Consider the following 26819-nt stretch of genomic DNA (forward strand, 5'->3'; position numbering starts at 1 on the left):
CACTCTTGCCCTGAGAATCCTTCATCCATTTAATACCAGCTCCCAGAACTGACTCCCAGGATTGCAGTCCACATTCCTACTATGGCAGTCACAAATCAGCATTAGTTCCTGCCTCTCTGTGAAGGCTGCAGGGGCAGCCTCTGGACCCCTAAAACTGGGGTACTGCTTCTTTTCGTGGAGATCACCATATGTGGCAAGGTGATAATGGGAGATGTGGCAAAGGCAGTTTGGTCTGAGATTTTGTTTCCCTCCTACTACAATCAAATTTTAAAAGTTACTAAAAAGAAGGAAATAATGAAGAATAACATGGCCATCTTTCCGAATGGAGCATTTTGTGTTATGAACAAATCCTCTCAGATGTATCAGTCTGTACAACTCTTTCCTTTGTGACCGGGAAAAATGGTAATAACTTAAATGCTATCCACAGGGAACTGTCCTGTTTCCACTCACTGGACTATGGGACCATTACTGAGGTTGACACTACATTGTATGTCTGAAACTAATAGAACACTGTATATTAATTATACTAGAACTCAATTAAAAAAACAAAATGCTAATTAAAACCACAAAAACATAAATAAAAATAAAATAAATTGAAAGGTTGCAGAGGTTAATCTAATGACACGAGTAAGTGCTCAAAATGTAATCATGAAAAAATGCGATTACACCTACGTTTGTGTGTGTGTTTATAGATAGATCAAAATTATATGGATAAGACAAATCTTTTCGCTTCCAGAGAATGAATGCTAAGCCTACTTCAGCATTGCACTCATCACTCTGAACTGTAATTCTGGCTTTATGTACCATTTTTCCCTCCTTAAAGAGCACATGCTGAGCCTTTGCTAAGCCTAACATACTGTAACATGTATGAATTGGTGGAGTGAGGGAATTGCAAACAAAAGTGAAATAAATGATGCCCAAGACCTTAGTAGGTAGGTGTTGCCTTAAGCAACTGACAATTTGTCTCAAAATCTTCTATTGCCTGGCTCCTCCTGTGTCGCTCACACACCACCACGTACGGCATACGATTTCTCAGGAGAAGCAGGTTTTGCCATCTCCCTGCTTATTCCCTTTTTTTTTGATTCCATTCTGACAGTTGCCTTAGAATGTAGTAACTACTATGCAAGCAAAACTAGATAGATCTGGGGAAAAGATTTTTTTAAGATCACTGAAGACCAAATACGGTTCTTTTCCTTTCTTCTTTTTTATTTTTTCCTCATGAAAGAAATGTCACATCTGCTGTCATGGCAACCAAAAAGAGCTGAAGACAGCATGTAGAGCTCTCAAATATTGTAGGAAAATTTGAATTACTTGCAACACATCTCCTTCTTCCATTAACTCTGTCCCTGAGTAATGGAATTGGGGGAGAGTTTCTTGGTCTAAGCTCCCAGAATGACTCACTTCCACCTCTACCATCTGCATCTTCCCTACGGAAGACTTTGGCAAAGCTTCACCCAGGCAAAAAGGGGCTGAGGGGGGCAGAGGCCCACTTCTAACGCTGTTACTGCTCTGGCTGGGTGATGTGACATAAATTAATTAGCACTCCGGAGCCATGGGTTTTTGTAATGCAAAATTAGTCCAATAACTACTTTCACACGGAGCTGCTGTGGACATTAATAAGACATGTGAGGCACCCAGCTCATGGTTGGGGCCGTGTAGCAACTGGAGCATAGTGGTTAAGTATATAGACTCCTGGGTCACACTGTTAGGGTCATTTCCTGATTCTACTACTTCTTGGCCAGTCATATAGCTGGTTATCCATGCAAGCTACTTTAATTTTCTTAGGCCTCAGATTCCTCACATAACAATGATAATAGTACCCCCATTATGAAATTGTTGTATGGATGAAATGTTATATATGGTAAAACATATAAAATTAAGCATGTACAACAATGCCCAGCACATAGTGACAATCAATAAGTATGAATTATCATTATTATCTTGCCTTTCCCCTGTGAGTGGATATTCATAAAAATCTTTTCTATAAATTCTACTCTGTGCAAAAAAGAGTTAACATAGCAAGCTTGAGATTGCTATCCTTAAAAAGACCAGTCTGCGAGGGTGGCTCTTAGCTGAGATTTGGGAAATTAGATTTTGGGAAGCTTCTCACTATTTCCTATTAAGAATGGCTCACCGCACATAAACTGTTTGTATAAACAACATTCAAACTGAACATTTACTATTCTTCTTCTTTTTTTTTTTTTTTTAAAGATTTTATTTATTTATTCATGAGAGAGAGAGAGAGAGAGAGGCAGAGACACAGGCAGAGGGAGAAGCAGGCTCCATGCAGGGAGCCCGACATGGGATTCGATCCAGGGTCCCCAAGATCACTCCCTGGGCTGAAGGCGGCACTAAACTGCTCAGCCATCGGGGCTGCCCATCATTTACTTTTCTTCTTTGAGTCTGGAATTGTGGTATAGGCCAGGCAGAAGGGGACTACATGATCAGCCCCCAGTAAAAACCCTGGACCCTAATGGGGTCCAGCTGATTTTATGGAGAGGGCAATGGGGAGCCTTGGGCAGAATGAGAGCAGAGCTGGGGCAGGAATTACAGGAATGGCATCTCAGGCTTCCCCAAAAATAGGCTGGCATCACCCAACTCCCGTGAGACCGATAAGGATACTCCAGGTTCGCAGGGCCCAAGGATTGCCTCAAGGTCACATGGGTGGCAGAAGTCAAGGTGGGGCAGCCTGGAGCAGGTGCAAGATCCTTCTACAGACTGGGTGAGTTCTCAGTGGGGGAGTCAGGGTGAGGTGACTGGGTCACCCTGAACCCTTCCCTTGTAGACAATATTTTACACCTGGTGTCACAATTTGTTGCTGGAGGAATTAGGCATGTCCCATGTGACTCCACTAAGAGAAGACTCTTGGGAGGCTTTTGCCCAGTTTCTTCTGGATTTTGTCCCCAGTTCCTTTCCCTTTGCTAATTTTGCTTTGTGTCCTCTTGCAATAATAAGTCATAGTCCTGAGTATGACTATGCTGAGTCCTGTGAAGTCTGCTAGTGAATCATTGACCCTGGGAGCTGTCCTGAAGGTCTATAGATTGCAAATCATTTTCACTTACACTACCTCATTTGTGACTCAATGCATTCTGACAAAGAAGGTATGATGGATATAGTACTATACCCCCTTTTTATAGATGGAGAGTCTAGCTTCGGCAACCTCAGGCTGGAGCTTGAGTCTTCTGATCTGGAGTCTTAGTGCAATGCTCTTCATTTTCTTCTTCACCAGGCCCCCCATTCCGACCTCAGTCTGAGAGGTGGTGACAAGGTAGCAAGGATGATGACCATGATGGCTACCACTACTTATGCTCACATTAGATAGCTTGGTATTTTGTATTCGCTGTCTTATTTGACATCATAAGAACTTGAAGGTAAAAATTAATATCCTCATTTTACAGATGAGGGAAGGAAGCTCAGGACACTAAGGCACCTGCTCCAGGTCACATGTATGCATGTGGTGGAGACTATATCTAGAATATGGTATGTCTGCCTCCTAAATCCACATTCTTGGACATTCCATTGTAAGGCTCAGTTTTTCAGCCTGTTGTCCTCTGGTGGTGCTCACAATTTGGCAGTACCAGGAACTCTTAATCTCTCTTCAAGGCTGACCACTTCCCTGACCCCCTGCTCCCAAATCCCCAAAGCTCTTTTACTGCCCAGTTCTTGTCCTAGTATTTTTTATCCTAAGAGTCTTTGAACTTCTGGTTTAGCTCCAGGGTCCTTCTGTATATAAAGTGTGGGGAGTGGAGGGAGGAAAGCCCTCAGGAGAGCTGGCAGGTGGTCACCAAGAAGGCAGGCTCTAGGGTTGGACTGCCTGGGTTCGCAACTTTTTAACCATGTGATTTTAAGCAAGTTCCTTAGCTTCTCTGGGCTTCAGTTTCCTTAATTATAAAGCTGGTATATAATCACACCAGTTACTTCAAAGAGTTGTGGTGAGGATTCAATGAAATAATAAACGGAAAGTACTGCAACACCAGCCTGGCACAGGCTGTGCTCAAAAAATGGCAGCTACTCTTACTATTACAATTGTTTTTCTGAAAAATGTGCTGACCTTGAATCAGGGGATCTGAGTCCCAACTGTGCCACTCAGTAGCTGTCTTGTGGACTGTGTATAAAGACATCTAAAACACTTCTCTACCCTCAGGGTACAGTACAGCACGGGGCACATAGAAGATCCTCAATATGGGTCTGTGGAAATGTTTCAGATAAACTTTAAAAGCCCTGCTTCTCTCAAGCCTGTGTCCTCATGTGTAAGGGAGGGGAGTAGAGACTGTTTCTAGTGGTCCCTACCTGGCTAGACATTCAATCTACTGTGCTCCATTCTAGTCCCAAGAATCTCTGAGGGAAGGTTTCCCCCTTCTGTCTTCAGTGATAGGTGTCCCTGGAGAAGGGATTCAGTAACACGCTCTTCCCCAGTTTCATTCATCTTGGACAATCTGCCCCTCTAGGATTACTGATTTCAGACTTGTCAGGTCCCTGAGAAGAAGCAGCTGATACATTTCAGCAGCTTCTGGCTCCTTTGGCTATTAATGGATCTTCATGTCTGGGAAAAATGCTACAGTGCCCCATCACCTAATTTAAAAAGCGATAAGCTGTTTTTAATTTGCTTTATGTGCTAATTCATCACAGCAACTTTTATAAAATGCCATTAAGACTCACACTTCATACCCAGGGTGCTTTTAACAAGTCCATTAGACAAGTAGAATTAGAGAGGAATAGTGCAATGTGTCTCCCATCCCTCCTGCCCCTCCTGCATTTATTTCACCATGTCATGGCCCTTTGCCAACTGGGGAGGTCTAGGAAGGTGAGTGAAGCAGTTGCTCATCCTCATGGTTGTGCAGCGTGACTGGGAGACACCTGAGCACCTGATGAAAATTGTGCTTATTAAGTGCCCCATAACATGCAAAAGACTTTGTATTTATCATCTCACTCAATGCATTGGGCAGGCAAGGCAGCATGTGGGTCATTTGCCAAGCTTTGGAGAGAGAAGAGGCCTGGGTTTATGTTTCAACTCTGCCATTCCTAGTTGTGAATTTGGGGCATGTTACCTAACCTCCTCGAGGAGGTCACCACCATAGATGACCATTCCCTCAACTATGAAATGCCAAGAATGATGGCATTAATCAAGAGATTGTTACGAAGATACCACAATAGGGTGATGCATGTGAAATGCCCAACATCCACAGAAAAAGAATTCCACTTTGTTATGATTTCTGACAACAATCTTGCCATGTAAACATTTTTTATCTCGTAAAGGAAATGAGACCCAAAGAACTGAAGTGAAAGAAAACTAATAAGAAGCAGAAGCGCGATTCAAATATAGATAGATGTGTCTGAATCAAAAGCCCATGGTCCTGGCTGAAGAATTCAGCTTACCATTCCTGACAAGGAATGTTGTGTTTAGACCTCATCTCCAGAGATTCCATGACTTGGTGATCTCATTTATAATGACACTATGGACTGGATGTCAGGAGAGAGGCATGAGTAGCTTACAGGGTGCACATACAGTTCTCACAACTGCCCCACAATACCTGGATTAGCCTTATAATGCAGTTGAGGAAATCCAGTCTTGCATAACTTGAACAACATGTCCAGTGGCACACCAGCTATCACGTGATATGGCAAGACTGACTGCGAGACCTGTCTGCCTCCAAGGCCTGTGGACTTGCTTCACCAACCCCTGTGTTGTTTTTACATGCAACCGTCTCCAATCAAAACCATCCACATTTTCTATTAGGCTTAGACTTTAGTAGTATTTAATAATCGTGGACCATAATAGCACACATGTTTTCTGTGTTGGTCAGAGGATGGAGTTCTGGCTATATCACTTTAGGGCTGGTATAGCAGAGAATCACAAGAGTGAAGAGAATCCCCAGGACTATGCCAGTAAGGACTGGAAAAATTGCTTGATATGTCTTATGGTTACAGAAGATATGGTAGCCCTGGGTGGCGCAGCGGTTTGGCGCCTGCCTTTGGCCCAGGGCGCGATCCTGGAGACCCGGCATCGAATCCCACGTCGGGCTCCCGGTGCATGGAGCCTGCTTCTCCCTCTGCCTGTGTCTCTGCCTCTCTCTCTCTGTGTGACTATCATAAAAAAAAAAAAAAAAAGAAGAAGAAGATATGGTAGGGAAAAAATTCCCTAACCCCTTCTCTATGAGAATGCCTACACCTTAATTTCCAGGACCTGAGAATATGTTACCTTCTATGGCAAAAGGGACTTGTAGATGTGATCAAAATAAAAGATCTTAATATGGGGAGAGTATCCTTGACTGATTGGGTCCAATTCAATTACATGAGTCCTTAAAAGTGGAAGAAAAGGCAGAAAAATAGATCAGAGAGATGTGACATGAGAAGTACATGGCAGCCATTGCTGGATTTGAAGACGGAGGAAGGTAATTTGTCATAGCAGCAATAGAAAACTAATAACAGAGGACAAGAAAGAGGATAATTTCATAGAGGGCAGGTAGAAGGCAAAGGTCACTAGTTTGATGATCCTGTCAAAGATTCTTTGGAACAAGAATAAATACTCAGAATAATAACGGCCTATTATTGGCTGGCCATGTGCAAAGTTCCTTTGTTTTACATAATTTCATTTTATTGAATCCATGTAAATAGCTTGACATGGAAGTATGATTATTTCTACTTTGCAGTTAAAAAACTTAAGACTTTAAGTTCTTACACTTACAATTTATCCAGTTCTAACAAAAACCCTATTAGATAAATATTATTTGTCCTATGTTCAAATAGGAAATTGAGGCACAGAAGAAGCAGCCTTTTCCTTCTCTGCAATTGTAAAGCATTGTGTTTACACCTTTCTTGGGAAGCCTATAATGTCAGATCTTGAATGGGTATGTGTCTCACTTCCTCTACTGGTTAGAAGCTACTGAAGGTCAGGGACTCCCAGGTCCAGCCTCGGTACAGTCCTTGCAGAAGCTTTATAAATGAACCAATGAACCAGCAGATTACTCTCCTCTGTCCGGTGAACTTCTTTGGGCTGGGGAAGCCTTTGTTTCCATGACAACTTTAAGATCCATGCAGCAGAGTGTTTTGACTCAATTTCCTTAGTCTCTTGAAGTTGAGGCTTCTGCTTGATTAGAGGAGACCTGGTTTTCACCTCTCTATGCAGCCGGAGAGAGAAGAGCAGCAAAAGATAAAATCTCCTCTTTGCTCCATGCCACTATACCTGGCTTACATGGTGTGTTCCATTGCTAAGGTGTGCAACTCAGGATAGTACAAAAAATGTAGATATTGAAGTGAAGAGTTATATTCGAGTACACCTCCTTCTAGTCGAGTGTCAAAGAGATTGGTCCACAACCAATCTGAGTCTTAGTTTATCAATGAATGGGCTTAATCATTCCTAGGTCTCAGCTCATTTGAGAGATGACATAGGAAAAGCCTTTAGCACACTAACTGCCAACCAATAGTTCCTTTACTTCACCTCTTCCCTACACTAGAAGTGAGTGAGTTATTTTTATAAGTATTGGCAAGAGATTGTAATACAGTGTTCTAAAAACATAACATAAAAATACATATACAATTAACTTTCTCAGAACATTTTCCTACCAGGGGGATGTGGGAAAGCAGTCTGCACTGGGAGCAAAGAGATATGAAATTTAGGTGCTATTATTTGAAAAATTAGCCATTTCCAATAGTGTTTCCTTCTTAAAAGCATTCATTCACCCACCCCCGAGTCCAGTAAATGTTTCTAAAACAGAGATGGCACCCTGGAAGTAGAGAGAAGCTTGGATGGAGTTAGGAGAGCAGGGCTCTGGTTCTGGCTTCAACATAATTTCACTGTGTGATCTCAAGTAAGTTATTTAACTTCTTTGGGCTTCAGCTTCTATGTGATCGACAGTTCCAAAGCACCTGCATAAGGCATATTTGAGCTGTTATGTTCCATGCCTTTGTCTTGCAAGACACTGTAGGGAAATCAGGTTAACATTCCATGCTTCTGAGAGTATGTGTGTCTCCTAGGATTGTGTTTGCCTTGTAAAACTCACTCTGCTCTGTGCCATCTCCTCCATCAATCCTGGAACTTCTTTTCCCCCCTCTTACCCTCACTGGGAATTAAATGCCCCTTTCATAGGCTCTTATATCACATTGTATTGTGATTTTTAATCTTTGCAAATTCTAGTTTGCATATGCATGGAAGACAGGGGGAGGTTCATATTCATACTATCCCCAGGGTTGGCCCTGTAGCAGATATCCAATAAAAATTATTTTCTGTTATTAAATTTGTCTCCTCTACTTCTCATAGGGCAATTCCTAGAATTCAGTTGTGTACACTCTTTCTTATGAAGGCACAGACAATTGGAAACAATAGGTAAGGAAAGCCTGAGCAGCATCCAGCACAGGCTTCCCTGCCTTTCTTAGGAGATGATGCAATGTTCCTGTCTCTCCAGTCAGAAAGCATTCACCTCAGGGTAGAAGGAAACACACAGCTCTGTACTGATTACTTTTCATGTCTCCTTGAGGAATCACATATACACCTGTGGATCAGTCATCATATACAGACTGATGGAACTCTAGTGCGGCCATTTACTTCCCCATCCATTCAGTAATGAATTGTCCTTAGTGAAAAGGGTAGCTGAATCCACCAGTGAATTAGTCTTAGTGGATGAGAACACATAAGCCTCTGTCAATCCTTGCTAAGAGGGCACTGACCAAGATGCTGTTTTTGAGTGAGTACTGAGGACACAGTAGGCCTTACAATGCCCCAGGAACTGTGCTAGGTATTTATTATCTGTGATGCAAGAGATTCTGCTCTTTAAAGTGCTGGCATTTTTCCCTTTTTATTGAAGGGAAAATGCATTGTGTACCATGGACTGTGTTATCTCATGGGCTATGCCATTTAATCATTAATAACTTTATGAGGTTATTATAAGGTGCTCTGTAAGACCCTCTTCTCATCACACCAGACTGTTTTCTTCTGTGTTTGGAAGATATTGAGAACTTGTCAATTTCTACCAGACCCAAGGAGTCAGGCAGTTACTGTCATGACTCAAGTTGGAACTAATTGTGCACCAACTAGAGGTCCTCACAGCCTGGGCCTCTCTGCAGCTGTGGCATTTTGATGATAATCAGGGAAGAAGCATTACTTCCAGAGCAACAACTCTCTCTCTCTCTCTCTCTCCTCTCTCTGTCTCTCTTGAGTCACTAGTGCTTCCCATCCTCTAGGGACCAGTGTGAGCAGACTTCCTATGTCCAGAGGCCTGTGTGTTGATCATTTCAGACAAGGCATCAGCAGAGTCTCCAGGGACAGGGCCCACTCCAGCCTGCTTCCTCTCTCAGGGTGTCCTAGCAATCTGTCAGGTTGGTTTACACGGTGATGCTGACTGACAGGACTTCATCTGAGGAAAGCAGAGGCAAATCTGAACCTGTCCAAAGGCAGGGCTCAACAGACTAAGGCAAATGGTACTTCAGATTTCAGGGTTGGGAGAGGCTGTAAAAATTAATCGTCTTAAAATCATTGTCTTATCCCCCAAATGCCATCAGCTTGCTACTTAGAGATTGAAATATGGGAAAGGGAGCATGGACAAGATGAATAGCCCAGGCTTTATGACACTTCTAAGAGCTTTTATGTGCTGGCTTTGTTTATCAGGCAATCAAAATACATTAATCAAGATACTTCAGAAAGGGTGACATAGCCCTGACTGCAGCCTTTTATTTCTGATACAAGCTGAAAATGTATATCAAGCTTTGGTAGTCACATCTTAGGGTCTTACTGCTACAAATTAGTAAGCTTGCTGTGAGTGAAAAAAAAGAAATGCCTTTTTTTTTTTTTAAGAGAAAGAGAGAGAGAGAGAATGTTGGGGAGGATGGGGAGGGAGAGAGAGAATCTCAAGCAGGTTCCAGACCCAGCACAGAGCCTGATGTGGGGTGTGATATCATGACCCTGAAATCATGACCTGAGCTGAAATCAATAGTCAGGCACTTAACTGACTGAGCCACCCAGGCACCCTAACAAAAATCTTGATACAGAATTTTATTATTGTGATACACAATTATCATTTAAACATTTAAATTTTTCTATAGAAGATGTATGCATGGATGTCAGATAGTCCTGGGTTCAAATAGTGGCTCTGCCATTCAAATAACTATGTGGTTTTCCTCTCTGTCCCTGGGTCTCCAAAGATGCAAAATGAGAGGCAAGATCCCTGTCTAACAAAGTCCTTATGGGAATTACACATATTAGACATTTTAGAACCCAGTAGGTGCTCAATACTTGTTAACTTAGTCTAAAATCTAAATTTTTCCCCTTAAATTCCATCCCTTTCTACTGTTGTGCACTAGCGCACAAACAAAGCAAGTCTACATCTGCCTTCCAATAACACTTTTATTTACTGACTGACAAGGGGATCAGCTGGTATGTTGCCTGGCTTAGAAAGATATTGGAGAACATTCATTTCTCTCATGAGCATATGGAAAAGGGAAGAAAGACATCCAAGAAGATTTGACAATGACTACCCCCAAATCCTTAGCGTAGTTTATCAGGGTTGGTAATGAAACTCACATATCACACAACCAGACAGTTGGATTATCACTTCAGCTCTCCCAAGACTGAGCTCACTTTTTTCTGCACGAGTTTTCAGAAAACTGGATGGGAACAAACAGGTCTAGCCTGAGGCAAAGGAAGATCTAGAACTTGGGAAAACTTTACCTCAAAATCTCACCTGTGTCCATGAATGCTCTCATTATCACTTTTTGAATGAGGACAGATAGGATAGAAGATGGTTCCTTTCTCACCAGGTAAAAATATTCAGTTCTGGATGTAATTTAACTTTCACATGTGGATAGGAGATAAGAGCCATTAAATGCGGTGTTAATTACAGAATGCCTACTATGTGCCAATCACTGTGTTATTTGCTGAGAACTCAGCAGTGAACAAGAGGCTTGCTTCCTATTCTCATGGAGCTTAATGCTGAGTTGAGAATACAGCTAAAGGTGTATTCATTCAGCTACTCACACATTTATTTATCCATTCAGCAAATACTTAACAAGCATGTACCAATGAGGATTCTAGGAGCTCGGGTCTATTGATGAATGAAGACAGACAAAAATTCCTGCCTTTATGGAACTTATATTCTAGTAAGCAGACATGAAAATAAGTACACAGCATAATAGGAATTGATACTTGCTATGGAAAAGTGAAAAATAGGGATCCCTGGGTGGCGCAGCGGTTTGGCGCTTGCCTTTGGCCCGGGGCACGATCCTGGAGAACATGGATCGAATCCCACGTCGGGCTCCCTGCATGGAGCCTGCTTCTCCCTCTGCCTATGTCTCTGCCTCTCTCTCTCTCTCTGTGTGACTATCATGAATAAATAAATAAAATCTTTAAAAAAAAAAAGGAAAAGTGAAAAATAGAGCAGAGAAAAGGGTATCAGGATTTTTAGATGGGTAGAAATGTGGTAGTGGTGAAGATGTTTACATCTTTTGAGTGAGGGTGTGGTCAAGGGAGGACTTGCTAGAGACAGGTGGGGCAAAGCTTGAAGGAGATGAGGGAGTATCATGAAGACATCTGAGGATAGCGCTCTAAGAAGAGGGAATAGCCAGTGCAAAGGCCCCAAGCAGAGTTAAAATTGAGCACAGTATATGCTATCATAGGAAATTAGTACAGGATCACAGAGCAGGAACCCCCTCAGGTGTTCAGAAAGGAGTTGATGAATGGCCAGTTCTCCATTGGACAGCACACCTGCCTACCTCACCCAACGGTGCAGGCATTTCCTTCAGGCATTCTCCTGTGGGAACCTCATCTCGAACAATAGTCATCTCACATCTTAAGGACTCAGTATCATCCCTCAGCTTCTCATGCTTCCTGCCTCTCCTTGGAAGCAGGCACGTGAGCTGGGCCATGGAGCATCTTCCCTTCTCTCAGACACTCTACCACAACTCACACCATGCAGAGGGATTTTTCAGCCAAGAATTATTCTTAACATTATTTAAAAAGTCAAAGCACTGACTAGATAGAAACAAGCATTCTGTAAATTTCAATCCATTCTATGAAATTCATAGGACTTTCTCTGGAACCCCTCCCTGAGCCTCTCCAGAGAGAGCTATCTATGCCCTTCTCCCAGACAGTTGTACTTTGTACACAGTCTTGTTCTGAGACTCAGCAGGCTACATTTTAGTTGACTTGCACATGGGTTTGTTTTCCCTTCTAGACTGCTCAATTCCTGAGGGTTAGGACAGTCTCATCCAGTTCTGTGTTTCTCAAACAGAGCACTGAGTGGGAGGCACTCACAACACAAGGCTAAATAGAATTGAACTGAATTCAGAATGTAAGCTGTGTGTGGGGTGCCTGGGTGGCTCAGTCGGTTAAGTGTCTGCCTTAGGCTCATGTCATGATCTCGGGGTCCTGGGATCCAGCAGCCTGTTCAGCCAGGGGTATGCTTCTCCTTCTCCCTCTGCCCCTCTCCCCCACTCCCTGCTGTGCTCCCTGCTATATCTCATGCTCTCTCTCAAATAAATAAATAAAATCTTAGAAAAAACCCAAGCTGTGAGACCTTGGGAACATTACTTCAACTCCTTACATCTCTTTCAGTTACCTCATTTGTAAAATTGGGTTAAAAATTCTATATTTATCAGCTTTAAGATGAACTTATTTTCATTCCCATCCCCATCTCTCTACAGTTAGGATGGATCTTTTTTTTTTTTTAAGCATTTAAAAAAAGATTTTGTTTATTTTAGAGAGTGTGTGTGTGCGAAAGAGAGAAAGAGAGTGAGTGAGAGCGAGAGCAGGGGAGGGGCAAAGGGGGAGAGAATCTGAAGCAGACTCGGCACCTAGTGTGGAGCATGACGCTGGACTAGATCCCACAACTGCAAGATCATGACCTGCACTGAAACCAAGAGTTAAATGGTTAACCAACTGAGCCACCCTGGCACCCCTACAGTTAGGATGTATCTTACCATCAGTGCTATCTCATAATTTAACTGACAGCATTTTTCCTTTCTTGGTGTCACATGGAGTGCATCTTAGAATCAATGACAACCTAGATTCACTGAAAAGTGTAGAAACCATCTCACAGGCTGTTGTGAGGATTGATCGATTATGGATTAAAAAGCCCTCACAAGAGGGGCCTGTGGGTAGTACAGTTTGTTGAGCATCCAACTCTTGGTTTTGGCTCAGGTCGTGAACTTGGGGTCATGGGATTGAACCCCTCATTGGGCTCCACACTCAAAGTGAAGTCTGCTTGAATTTCTCTTTCCCTCTGCCCCTCCCCCACTGTGCGCAGGCACATGCTCTCTCTCTCTCTCTCTCTCTCTCTCTCAAATAAATAAATACTTTGAAAAAAAAAAGCTTGCAGATTATAAACTGCTCTTGTTTTACATTGCGGGTCAAATAGAATCACTTTATCTTTCACTTTTCTTTCTGTACACATTTTTTTAAAACAACCCCTATAGTATTCTCTACTTGGTGGCTGTTCAAAAAGTGATGACAGGCCAAATGTTGGGCTATGGCCTGACTTGACCGGAAAGAGTTCTGTTCAGCAGTTGTGCTTGGTTGAATGAAATGTCTGTAGGAAATGTCCCAGCTTTTGCTAATAGGTTAGGAATTTAGGGAAAGAGAACAGAACTAATGACATCCAGAATATTAGTGCTTATACTTTTAGTATTCATAGTTTCTGTGAATATTAGTAGCATTTTATTCCAATAGTATAATCATTTAAGTTTAGTGCTAATGTTTTCAAAATGGGGCATTTTCTATGTACCTAGTATAAGTTATCTCCTCATTGATTCATAATCTATCGAACACCTACTATGTGCCAGGCAATAGGACAATGGAGTGTTGGTCAGACCTGGGAGATTTATTGTTCTGTGGCTGTAGGCAAGGTTTAAATTCTGTTTCTTATTGTGTAAATGAAAGACTAATTCCTGCCTGCCATGAACTGAATATTTGTGCCCCTGCAAAATTCCTGTGTTGAAACCTTACCATCCAATGTAGGGCCTCCTGGAGGTAATTCGGATTGGATGTGGACATGAGGGTGGATTAGTGCCTTTAAGAATCACAAGAGAGCTTGCGTTTTCTCCCTCTGCTATGGGAGGGTACAGTAAGAAGCTGGCAGTCTGCAACCTGGGAGAGGGCCCACCCTAGTATCCCAAATGAATTTCAGATATCTAGCCTCCAGAACCATGAGAAATAATTTCCGGTTTTTATAAGGCACCCAGTCCATGGCTGTAGCAGCTTGAACTAAGATATGCCTAATAGACATTGTTGGGATCAAATGAGGTAACACATGTAAACTGGTGCCTGGTGCATAGATACATGGAATGCTGCAAGATTAATATGTCCTGGAACAGAAAACCCTTTACAACTCAACTTTTACAGGGTTCAGGAATGATGTAATTCCAATTTCCATTTATATTAATATCGATCTTTATGCTTAACATTTATCTGGCTCTTACTAAGTGGCAGACCTGGTGTAGCAGTTCTATTGGCAGTAAATGTGAGGGGAACTTGGCGTAGAGATGTTTCATATGGGCTGGAGTGAATGGGCAATGGGCCTTGCTCTTCCTACTGCTGCTGTCATTCTACTTGGTAAAGTGATCAGATAGTCCTATGGGACTGCTCTAAGACAGCCAATACACATAATTTTTAAGTGCCTGAAGCCATGCATTCATCCTTTTAGTCACAGTTAAAAATGCCCATTGTGTGCCAATTTATTACACTAGGTATTGGCATTATAGTGATGCAATAAAAAAACACCAAGGCTACTTTTGGAATTTAGAGGAAAGACAAATATAGAAGTAGTTATTGGTATGATATATCTTAATAGGCAGATGCGAAGTTTATCCATGAGAGTATACAGTGGAGAGAAATGGAACATACTGTGGGCAGAATGGGTTGGGGAAGCTTCCAGAAGGAGGTGCTATCAAATCTAAAACCTGCAAGATGAGCAGATACAGCCCGAGGAAATATACATGTAGAGGGTCTGAAGGAGGAAATAGCAGACAGTGAATCTGAAGGAAGACCAATGTCTTGGATGGCCCAAGATGAGACCAGAGAATGAGAGAGGACAGGTCTTGGAGGGTCCTACAGGTTTATAAGCACACTTTCTCCTCCTCACAGCAATGGGAGGCCATTAGAGGATTTTAAATGAAATATGAGATGATCAAATTTGCATTGGAAACATTTTTCTGGACATAAAGTGGAAAGTGGACTGGGCAAGAGCTAATGACTAGATGACTTGACCAGGGTGGTGGCAGTGGAATAGACAGAAGTTCCAGATATTTACTTTAGCCAGGGTCTCTCTCACCATTATCTTAAGCAGTGATTTCAAAGTTTTATTACCATAACAAATTTTTTTTTAAAGGATAGCTTCTAAAAAGATAATGAATGTCTAACTGAAAACAGAGAGGGAAACTAGCAGTTTTGGCTTCTTCCACACCAACTGTGCAGTAGCCCAAAGGTCCCTAAGAAGAACTCTCAGGCTTCTTAAATCAGAGCATGAGAATCTTCAATCTAGCACCTTAGTTACTAAGCACTTTAAAATGAAGAAGCCTCTCTATTATTGATATCACGACACCCCCCAAACCCACCTCCACTCTCCACAGGTGTCCATTTACTTTCAAAATGAAAGCTTGACCAAAGTTCTTCTTAGAGCATTTCGGGAGAATTTAGCAAAGCCTCTTCAAGCTAACTAGAGCTACTCCAGGGTGTTCTGAACTCTAATTTACAGAACTCTATGGGATGAAATTGTGATTAATTAGTTCTCTCAAAGAGTAAATAGCACCACTCAACAGAAGTCATTTCTATAGATATTTACTGCATATGTTTTGAGGAGCAGACTCCTTTCTGTTCTCAGGGGTTGTTTATACTGACAAGCAAGAGATAGTTCCTTAGATGAAGAGAAGTTTTCTGGTTAGACTGTCAACACATTCATAAAGAACAAGAGAGAGCCCCCAGGAAGAAGCCAACAGCCCATCCAGGGAAGTATGTGTGTGGAGTGAGGGCACTTTGATGGATGGAGAAACATTTCTTTTAATGAAAGGAAAATTGCTGTTTGCTACCATTTTTGCATGTTGGTCACAGCCAGGGGTTGATAAAGAAGCAAAGTGGGAAACCAACTTGAAGTTGACCAATCAGGCCTGATAGAAGTGTGTAAATTGGGCAGGAAAGCATGAGAGGAGCTCAGTCTTGATTGCTATTCCTAGACCAGTGAGTATTCAGTGGAAGGCCATTCAGTGGAAGGGATGATGCTGGGGAAGATGTCAGATGAAGAACTAGATGTAGAAGCACGCAGGCTGCCATGCCAGACTGACCCCTGGACCCCTGGTCCGTAGAGCCAGCAAGGTTCACACCTCTGATCACCAGCCCATAAGTAAAGCTATGAACTGCCCTTTCCCTTCCCACAATCCCATTTTCAGTGGTCATAACATTTTCTGGAGACCACCTTGTCCTTCATTTTTCCCCATCTGCTATCTCTTCTCATCTCCATCCTATTATTTTTAAAATGCTTCTTCAATGCCCCAGATACTGTGCTCAGTGCTGAAGATAAAAGATGAGTGAGGTAATACCTCTGCCCTCACACAAATGTATGAGTCCAGTGGGTGAGACAATTTTGTAGGCAAATCATTTATATTTAGTTTATAAATGCAACAGCAGAAGCATTACAATTTGCAGATGAAACCAAGGGCTGCCCACTCAGAATGGTGTGACAGTTTCCTGCAGTTGCCCTCTTCTATTGGATTGGCCAGATCTCATGCTCTAAGATCATAAGCAGCTTCTGACAGTTTTCCAGGGGTTAATCAACAAAACCGCAGGTTTTGTAATCCAAGTTCTGGGCAATGACATTTAAAGCTGGAATTTCCTCCGACTTTAGGAACTTTCTATCACCCCTGATTTCAGCAGGGTTGGTTATTTGATACAAGCTTCAGAGAAACATTAGTCCTCTAGGCTCTGCATCATGCCATACATTTGGTGGGTGTGCTTCTGGTCTTGGATCAAAGTTTAGAAATGATAAACAAAACCTGTAAACAGGCTTATGTTGCTCATAGGTATTTCATCATTGAGTTTTAGGCATAACAGCAACTGGCAGTGGAATAATTAGGTAAGACAAATGCTTGAATCCCGTCAAATTTGCCAAAAGAAAGCAGGTATTAGATTTTGAAAAAATGCCCTGCAGACTAGTAATTTGGGGTAAAGAGGAGAAGGATTTCCTGCTTTACAGATGGGTGAACATCCTAAGGGAACCAACTTGTTGTGAAGTTAATCAGAGTAGACTGTTTGGCAAGGAAGAGGCTCATTGCCTAGGACAGATTTAGATCAATTCTGGCAGGAAGGAATATCCACAAGGGTCCGTTTTCAATTTCATTTAATCAGGTAGAGAAGAGAGAGTTACCAACATCAAGTGGGGTGGATATGGAATCTATAAAATAGGGAGAGAAATATTTATTTGAATGAAGTAATTTGTTTGATAATCCACGGAGATGTGGGCTTTTATAACTCTATGGTAAAGTCACAAAGTTCATCATTTCTCTAAATTGGCTCTATGGTAGTCTCTCCAAAGTTTCTTGCTGGGATTTATGATCTTTCTTTGCTGTCTCTTGCTCTCTCTCCTTTTGTTCTTTTCTTTCTTTCTTTCTTTCTTTTTTTTTTTTTAAAGCTTTTATTTATTCATTCATGAGAGAGAGGCAGAGACACAAGCAGAGGGAGAAGCAGGCTCAACTCAGGAAGCCCGACGTGGGACTCGATCCTGGGACTCCAGGATCATGCCCTGGGCTGAAGGCAGATGCCAAACCGCTGAGTCACTCAGGTGTCCCTCCTTTTGTTGTTTTCAAAGTGAGACATTTAAATAACTCTTTTGGTGGCTTTAAATGGTTTTCAGTAATATTATTTTGATAAAACTATTAGCAGCTTTTTTTAAAATAAAGATTTTATTCATGAGAGAGAGAGAGAGAGAGGGAGAGGCAGAGAAACAGGCAGAGGGAGAAGCAGGCTCCATGCAGGAATCCTGATGTGGGACTCGATCCTGAGACTCCAGGATCATGCCCTGAGCTGAAGGCAGATGCTCAACTGCTGAGCCACCCAGGCATCCCCTAGAAGCTTTTATTTTTGTCTTCTGTCAATCTTCTTTGACATAAAACATAAAAATACCCAATTATGTATTTTCCCCCCCAGGTAAAGATGCTTTAGTCTATTATATGATAGTATGGGTTTTAAGAGGAGGAGGACGTGAGAAAGGAAGCAAACAATCCTTGAGCACCTGCCATCGGTTAGCCACCAGAGTAGGCACTTTTCATATGTTGGCACTGAATAATAAGAATACTGTGAATTTGTTATCAACCTCCCCATTTTAAAAATTAAAAAAAAAAAAAAAGGTGAAGTTTACAGATACCAAACATGGTTACCTAGCAGTTAATGGCAGAATTAGGATCTGTCTGTCTCTGGGATGTCCCTCCCTGTGTTCTGTCTGTGGCTCTCCCTCCCACAGACCTTCAGATCCAAGTGCTGGCAGCCGTTTGTAAGGAGACCTTTCTGAGTTCTGCCAATAAAGGGTAATTTTGGTTTTCCTCAAAGATCATAAGCTCTATTATTTGCACTATAGCTCAGCGGTAAGGGTTTCCTGGATGCTCAGGTCTGTTTGTTAATTATTATTTTCAAGAATAATACACCATGCTGACAGTTGTTGACAAAGCAGCTTCTCATATGTCATTCAGTCCTCATGGTAGCCCCATGGAATAAACAATTTGATTCCCTTTGTTTTACACTGAGACCCAGAGAAGATGATAAAGATGATAATATAAATTGCCATCAGTTACTGGATTACTACTAAGTACAAGACATGGCATAGGAACATAACATGATTAAAAAAAATTCACAGCAATTCTGCAAAGTTGGACTCAGTGGTTCCATCCATAGACAATAAAACTGGGACTATAAGAGTTGAAGTGACTTAAGGGTCCCATAGCTACTCACTGGTTGAGTCAATATTCAAAGTAAGGTCTTTTGGCTCCAATCCTTGGCCCTCTCCACTCCATCACAGTGAACAGGACACTGGGGGGCATTTATGGTACATGGAGACTCACTCCCTGCCAGCATTTTTCTTCACATAAATGTCATGCATGGCTGACCCTGTCATGTCCCGGGAAGCTGCCATTTACCCTTACCTATTTGTGAAATTGTCCGGTGGTGAAGATCCCAGTAGAGACATTTAGTTTGCTGAGACCCCTGAAAGAAGCCTGAACTAGAAACACAAGCCTGTAAGTGGCAATCACTATTAAGGCTATCACTATCATTATTTGAATAATGAGAAGAATGTTTAAAGAGCGGGCAAAATATGGGATTTAATCAGCATAATTTTACTATTGTGCCAATAGATTTATTTCACATTGTTTCTATGCAAATGAGTGCACAACTTAGTACTATCTGGCCTTTCAGTAAATTGAAAGAATAAATGAGGAAAACAAAAGGACAACGTGGTGAGGTATAAGTAGGTTTTTCCTTTTCTCCAAAAACTTTGGTATTCTTTCATGTTTCTTTTTATTTGAATTAGAAATCAAGTTTAAACTAACATGGACCAAATCTGTTTAGCGAACTCCAGTTCTTCACATTTCCTACATATCTTAATAATCTGCATTTAGGCTGTGGGATCCCGTGAGTAGGTCACTCCCTCTCCACGGTGAATTGGCGTAACATTCCCTACCCCTGGCCCTCAATTCTTTACTACTGGCTTTAACTTTGAAACTTTTAAATTAAAAGTTCTTTGATCATCTCCTTACTAAAGCTGTGAGAGGTCTTTTAAACAAAACCAAAAGGAGGTTAGGATGCTTGTGATGTAGTTTTTTAATAAAGAAAACCACTTAGTGGTAACATAGCTGTTAAGTGAGGATTTTGAAAGTTCTTGCTTCACCTTATCTGTTCTCTATATTCTAGAATAGCAAAAGAAATTGTAAAATAAATCCTTCCATAAAACCTGATGAGAGCACTGGAGAATAACAATTATACTAAGAGATACTTTTATTTAGCAACTACTATGTGATGGGCTCTCTGCTAAGTATAAGTAGTTCATAGCTATTATTTCAAGTTCTCACAAGAACCCTACAAGGAGGTGGGTTTTTATTATCCTTGTTTTATGAAAGAGGAAATTAAAGTCTCGAGAGATTGTTCACCTTGAGCCAAGATTCATCTGATCAAAAATGAAAGCTTATCTATATTATAGCGTCATCCTGAGGATTAAATGAGATTGTTTACCAAGTGCTTGGCATGGTGCAAAGCTTCTGTTTAAATTAATACTCATCTTATCTTGACCCCCTTTCAATATTACTCTCAAGCGTTTTACCATCTCCTTAGCATTTGGGTTCTTGAAATACTGAGAGAAAACTGATGGGGACATGATTCAGTGTTTTGATTTAATTTATTAAACAGCAGATATTTGGTCTGTTGGCCAGAATTTGTTGATTGCTCACCATGGACCTGTTCCAGCAAATTCCTGGAAATCAGTAAGACAATCCTAATTATTTGCATGTTTAGGGGTTTTCTACCATAAAACCATTGGCGGATATGTCCATGTCAGTTATGATAAAAAGGCACGACTGTCCTCTTATGACAAGGTCAAGTGTTAGATTACAATTCTTTTTTTAAAAAATTTCTACCCAGAGCAAATTATTTTAGCAAAATATAAAGTTCAATAGGTGAAAATTGTAAACATTTGCAACAGTCCTGAGACACTGGTACGGGGTTCAGTAGGTCTAGTCACAGTCATAACTTGCCCCCTAATCATCCGGGTGGCCCTGCTTACAAGCAACTCCTCTGCTCATTGCTTCTCAAGATTGTTGCTTATAAATTGAGGATGTTGTACTCCAGGATCTAAGTTCTCTTTTTTTAATCTGACATGATGAGCCAGAAACCCCTGGGGGAAATTCTGCTATTTAGCAGGTCATATTAGGGAAAGTAAGGAAAGAAGTCTGGTCGCCATGCTTTTGAACATTTATTTACTGAGGGACCTAACTTCTCACCCACTGAAAAAAAAGTATTTTTAAAAATAATGTAAGTGGGGACACCTGGGTGGCTCCGCAGTTGAGCATCTGTCTTTGGTTCAGGGTGTGATCCTGGGGATCAAGTCCCACACTGGGCTCTGTGCAAGGAGTCTGCTTCTCCCTTTGTCTATGTCTCTGCCTCTCTCTGTGTGTCTCTCATGAATAAATAAATAAAATCTTGAAAAAAAAAGTGATGTAAGTGGAAGACTTTTTGCATTATTAGTGTGTTATCTACTTTTTTTTTTTGAGAGGATTATTTTTCCACAGAAATTCAATAAAATAGCTCCATGTGTCATAATGTCTCATAGTGTCTCCCCTTCATTACCATCATCGTTGAGCTAGCCAAGATAGAGGGAAATTAGTCAAACACAAGAACAATTAATTTTCTTCCGAATTGACTGGATCAAAGAAAGGGATTGGACTAAATAGGTTTTAGTGATAGTCTACAAGGAATTTCACATCAAGTTGCCATTGCACTTCATACATTATCTAATCCAAGAAATTTACATAACTATCATAATTGTATAGTTGACTGTTTGTTTCCCCCACTGGCTTGTGAGCTCTTTGAGGGCAAGGACTCACCTTAATGTCTATGGCATCACTATTGACAAGCATAGTTCCTGGCACAGATCCCTCATTATAGAATGATTAAATGAACCATCTCTAACTATTATTTGATCCTGAGACTATGAACCCCTAGGTCATCTTTAGTACTTGGTTACATCGGAGGTTATATTACTATGATTGTGCTGACGAATCAGTTCAGATTGTAATCTGAAGCCTTCAGAAGAGTTGATAGCTACATCCTTACCTCACCTCTCAAACTGGTTACTCAGCAAGTGGACCAAAGACATTTTACCTCCTCTTCTCCCTACCTTACTGCCTTTGGAGTTATATAAACCATTTTGATATGCATCCAGAAATTTGAGAAGAGAAAGGCAGACAGTACATTATCATAGAGCCTTTATGAAGTCCTTGTGCAATTTTAAAACTATAATAACTTTGGTTGAGAATATGATAGATATAACCTATAAATCATATTTAAAAGCAAACTGAATTTTCTCAGAACTGCTAGAGTTCAGAGAAACTCAATGTAGAGTAGTAGTAGCACATTTCCCAGGGGGTGTTCTGTTACTAAGTAACTATGCAAGTGCAGAATTCAACATTGTTTGTTTACTACAGGGCCCTTCAGAGCCTTTAATGTAATCATTTGCATTGTGAATCTATAAGGAGGTTATATAATACCCAATTATTTCACAAACCTTTGTAACAAATGATTTTGAAGAGCACATCTTACAAAACGCTGGTTTAGTGCAAGTCTGACATTTCACAGGTAGGAGTACTACAGAATGGTTTACCAAGTAAGGAAACCTCTTCAAGGATATTCAAATATAGTACTTAATATAAAGCCAAATAGATTTCAGGCATTCTGGTTCCCAATCCAGAAAAATATACCTGTTTCCACTGAGCCACATCGCAAGCCTCTACTGGCCAATAAGAGAACTTTCTGTGGTAACAACACTGTCCCTTCTGCTTAAAGAAGCCCTGTTTGCCCAATATTTAATGGCATTTTTAATGCAATGGGTTGCAACCACTGAGATACTTTTTATTTATTAATTTATTTGAGATACTTTTGATTTCTAGTACAAAGTGCTTTTCTTAGAAAATATAATTTCCCAGAGAGTTATGGTATACAACAGAGTTAAGGCTTAAAATTTCACATCTTAGGCATTATATAATAATGGAAGGATGAATTGCTCGGTTATTGAATGGAAACATCAAGTAAAAGGTACAGAGGTACAATGACAAAGGATGATGAGGATAGAGGAATGAGGTCCATTTTCCAAACAGGCCAGCAAGCTTTCTGTCTTGTCTATGGGGGCTTGTCCTGAAGCTTAACCTCCTACTGACCTGTCTGGAATTCCTTTCTCCTTTCTGCCCATCTGATCCTAATCTCATTTTTCAAAGTCTAACTCATGTTTCATTTTTTCCTACTAAGTATTTTCTGACAATTTCTGTGCCATTCCACTGTCTTCCACATTCCTTACTGATCTCAGTTGGCTGAAATGGCGAGTGCCGGAGTTGGAAGAGCTAAGCAGACTAGACTTGATTTTGGCTCTGACTGTATTTGATCTTCTAGAAAACCTCATCGCATTCCTGCGAAGAGTCATACAGACATGCACACATGTACACACACCTACACTCATATATAATGCTTAGCACAGTGTCTAGCACAAGTGTTAAATAATTATTTTTTCTAATTTTTGCTTGTATATTAGACCAATCTACCCAACTAGATTAAAAGCTAAGGGCAGAAGGTATGGCAAACATACATGTTTTTTCTTTCTCTTTCACTCTCCACAATGCCAGGAACATTCTTTCATTCAAAAACAATATGTTAAATACCTCCCAGTAAGTCATGAACATGTTACAGTAGGTGTTTGCAATTTATTTTATGGAAAGCTTTACATAAGAGTAAATGAAACGGACAAGGAAAATTTCTGAAAACAGTGCCTAAGCAACTAGTAAGTGCCATTATTATCACCACCATAAGTGCATTAAGTTTGTTTTATTGCTGTGCTAATATCCAGAAAAACTATTTACTTTATCTTGGCTCCATCTTGAAGGCTAGTGATTTTTGCCCAGAAACAGCAAATCCAATTGGAGACTATTACCTCCTAGAAATGGAAACAAGAGAGACAAAAACAGGAAGGAGTCATCTGATTCTTACATTTTGGGTGACTCATTGCAGGCCTGGAGTAAACAGGTATGACAAAGCTCAATATGTACGACCTCAGATGGGCGGCACAAGGATAAGTCATATCTAAGTGGTTTTGAAAGTAGAATATTTACTTGACCTGACCAAATCACTGGTTTTCTTTGTAGTAGCCCCATGGATTTAGAGCTAAAATTTTTACGTAAGTTCTTTTTAACCTTCTATTTGAGGGTTTTTTCAGAAGCAGCAAGACAGTGAAAAGAATGTTGGAGAAAGAGTTGGAAGACTGGGAACCTGGTTTGTTTCTATCACGTAGTAATGGGAAAATTCTGGCCTTTCTGTGTTTTGATTTTCTCAACTATAAAATGTTATTTCATCCAAAGAACATTATCTTCCAAGTGCCAAGTATTCACTGCTTTAGGTGCTGGGGTGCTGGCATAAGAGGATAAGCAAGGCAGTCTAATGTGAAAATAAAAAAGTAAACCAATGATTGGAGGACTTCAGAGGTTTAAGCAGAAGGCCTGACTCTAGCATCTACCTTTCATGTTTCTCTTATTTATTAAGGAGAAAATCAAACCAGAATGAGTTAAATTACTTGCCATTGTCACAAAGGAATAATGTTGGTTTTCACAACATCATAGTTTCAAGTGTGATCATCAGTCATTCAAAGATATGAGATACAGGTTTTTCTTTCTATGAGAAGTAGCATTTCTGAAAGTCATTGATAATTTTTTAAAAAAATCTATTTTTAGTTGAGTAAAACAAATTGGTATTAAAAGATTTCTACTCCCTGTTTTTTGTTCTGAATTTGATTTGTTTAAAGAACAAGGCACATCTGAATTCTCCAGACAGTCCCTGAATGCCATTATAAATCACAGTGTTGTTTCTGTCAAAAATCTTATAGGAGGTGGTACATGGCAGTTCGTACAGAAAACAGATCTATGGATCAGCAGTCAGAATAAAAGTATAAAACAATAGTGGCACCTTACTGAGTGTTTGTTATACATCAGATCCTTTACATATATTAGTTCATTGCATCCTCTCAACATATTTACCCCCATTTTACACCTGAGGAGACTGAGGATCAGGGTGGTGAAGTGACTTGCCCCAGTCCACAACAAGAGACTCTGGAGGAGCTATTGACTTGAGATGCAAACTTGGTTATATAATGATCTTTCCAGGATAGAATGCATTGTGGAGGGCAGCGAGGGTCCAGCCCAGGGTACTCCTCTTCATTCTTATGAACTGGGCAGCAGGAGAGGGGTCAATGAGTGAATAGAGGGCATGTGAGAGAGAAAAAACATTATTTAGAGAGGGGATTGGCTTAACAAAGTGGGATGTTAGAAAGATGGCCTCTAAGGCACAGGCCACATGGAAGAACTTGGCCAAGTCCATCACAGAAATTCATTCTGTCTGAAAAATTCTTCAAGCTGCAGGAGAACAGGGCCATCTGTTTAAACAGGACAGCTCTGTGGGAATAGCTTCATGAGGTTATGTTAAATAAGATCCAGGCTTTCAAGCCATCCCCTTATGAAAGTAGAGAATGAGCTGCACTTATTTTCCTTTGTCTATAAAAAGGAGTTAAATCTATGTCTGGTCACTTCATGTAGTCTTTTGTTCAGTACACTTAGTACAGTGTCTGGAACATGGTAACTGCTACTACCTACTTGCTACTATTATCTAAAAACCTGAAACTGTCAAGCATACTGAACATGGGTCCCATCAGTCTAGCACCTTAACCTGTACCCCCCCAATCCATAGGCCAATTACAAAAATCCACTGGGTAGCATGGGAAGCCTAAACCCAGGGTGCAGAAGAAGTAAAACTCTCGGATCCACTCTTTATTTACCTACAAAATCCTATTAATTTCTAGGATGCCTATAATGGATCTAACAGGATAGTAAAAGCACTCTGATATACTACAAATGGTTATCCAAATGCGAAGGAAAGTCAATACGGTTATTACTATTGCTTCTAATTGCAATTTTTAGAATATTCAAGAAAACACATATTCTCATGAAAACAATTTTCTTAATGGCTTAGGTCAATTTTTAAAATCATTTTACTCTGAGGAACTTCTCCCAAAAGGTAGATAGTAATGATGAGGACAATGGGCAAATCTATGCCTAGGTTAAATGACAGATGGGTTATTATATTTAAATAGACATTTGTTGGTGTTACTTTTTTTTTTTTAATTTTTATTTATTTATGATAGTCACAGAGAGAGAGAGAGGCAGAGACACAGGCAGAGGGAGAAGCAGGCTCCATGCCCCGGGAGCCTGATGTGGGATTCGATCCCGGGTCTCCAGGATCGCGCCCTGGGCCAAAGGCAGGCGCCAAACCGCTGAGCCACCCAGGGATCCCTGTTGGTGTTACTTTTTAAATAAATTAAACTTGTTTTTGTTTATTCAATTATCTTACTTAATTCAAGTAATTCTGTCCATAAATAATTATTAACTGTGCAAGTTTCTGTGCAAGAGGCCACAGAGCAATGTATTAAGAGCATTGGAATTTGGAAACAGTTACCTGGTCTGAATTTTACCTCTTTCCCTTAAGAACGTTCAAAGTCCTCTCCAGCAAGAGTTACTCAGCCCTGTTAAAAGGTGACCCTGAATAATTTTTTTTATCATTCTGAATCTGTATCTATCTTATATTTGAAATAGAAATTGTACCACATACTTTGCATACTCAAGGGAATTTGAGAAGGTTACATAAAATAATGGACCATACCAATACGAAGGTATTGTTATTTGGCAGAAGAGAAGTGTACATGTTGTGTTAGTAAAATGGAATGATGGCTTCTTATATATAGTGAGACATACTACTGATGAATGGACTGAGGCTGTTTGCTGCATTCTCTTGCTGTAAAAAATTCTAAGCGAGAAGTTGATTGCAGTCAGAAAGATGATAGAGATCAATCTGAGATCAGAGGTGGATTTTAACGGCTAATGTCATTGATATGATTACCTGATGTGTTGATCTTAATGTATTCGTATTTCTTATTTAGCTTTTATGGTATCAAGTGCCCATTTAAGAGTTATATATCTGGGATGGATGGGTGGCTCTGCGGTTGGCTGTCTGCCTTTGGCTTAGGGCGTGATCCCAGAGTCCTGGGATCAAGTCCTGC

General features: G+C 40.7%; 1 protein-coding gene across 33 annotated transcripts in view; it reads right to left on the reverse strand.

Moving 5' to 3' along the window:
* The window catches only part of DLG2 (discs large MAGUK scaffold protein 2), a 1975849-nt gene that overhangs the window by 71414 nt on the left and 1877616 nt on the right, over positions 1-26819 (reverse strand). The window lies entirely within an intron of this gene.

The sequence above is a fragment of the Canis lupus genome, chromosome 23, assembly GCF_048164855.1.
Source record: "Canis lupus baileyi chromosome 23, mCanLup2.hap1, whole genome shotgun sequence".
Classification (NCBI taxonomy): domain Eukaryota; kingdom Metazoa; phylum Chordata; class Mammalia; order Carnivora; family Canidae; genus Canis; species Canis lupus.